This window comes from Rutidosis leptorrhynchoides, chromosome 7 (assembly GCF_046630445.1).
Source record: "Rutidosis leptorrhynchoides isolate AG116_Rl617_1_P2 chromosome 7, CSIRO_AGI_Rlap_v1, whole genome shotgun sequence".
Taxonomy (NCBI): Eukaryota; Viridiplantae; Streptophyta; class Magnoliopsida; order Asterales; family Asteraceae; genus Rutidosis; species Rutidosis leptorrhynchoides.
Genome location: NC_092339.1, coordinates 291,851,756 through 291,852,458, shown reverse-complemented (window position 1 = coordinate 291,852,458; position 703 = coordinate 291,851,756). Strand labels below are relative to the sequence as shown.

At 38.4% G+C, this 703-nt stretch overlaps 1 non-coding gene across 1 annotated transcript; it reads left to right on the top strand.

Moving 5' to 3' along the window:
• The first annotated feature begins 216 nt into the window (after positions 1–216).
• Positions 217–323, top strand: LOC139860967 (small nucleolar RNA R71). The gene has a single exon (XR_011763591.1). It is a non-coding gene; the product is annotated as a small nucleolar RNA R71 (small nucleolar RNA).
• Positions 324–703: the final 380 nt, after the last annotated feature.

Below are 703 nucleotides of genomic sequence, written 5' to 3'. Positions count from 1 at the left end.
AAGTCATGGCTAGAATCGGCTCTAGCCACTTTAGATGAACGAAAAATATCTTTTTCTTGGTGCCACTCATGTGAGTGGGAAGCAGTGTTATCAATAATTTTGTAAGCTTCGGTTGCGGTTTTCTTCATAATGGAACCATCAGCTGTTATGTCGATGTCTTTTCGTGTAGCAACATTGACACCTTGGTAAAATATTTGTACTATTTGATAAGTGTCTAAACCATGTTGAGGACATCCTCTCAACATCCTTCCGAATCTTGTCCATGCCTCATATAATGTTTCATTTGGCTTTTGCGCGAACGTAACAATTTCTCCTTGAAGTCTTACGGCTTTAGATGCTGGAAAGAATTGTTTAAGAAATTTTTCAACTAAATCATCCCATGTAGTAATCGCCCCTTCAGGTAACGATTCCAACCAATCTTTGGCTTCTCCCTTTAAAGTCCAGGGAAATAACATGAGATAGATTTGTTCGTCTTCCACTTCTCGGATTTTGAATAGCGTACAAATTCTATTAAACGTACGAAGATGTTCGTTCAGGTCTTCATTCGATGTACCACTATATTGGCACTGATTAGTTACCATGTGTAGAATTTGTCCTTTAATTTCATAATCTGGAGCATTAACTTCTGGTTTAATAATGGCGTGACCTTGGCCAGTGCGCTTAGCTCTCATTCGATCTTCCATACTTAGAGGTTCTAGATTTT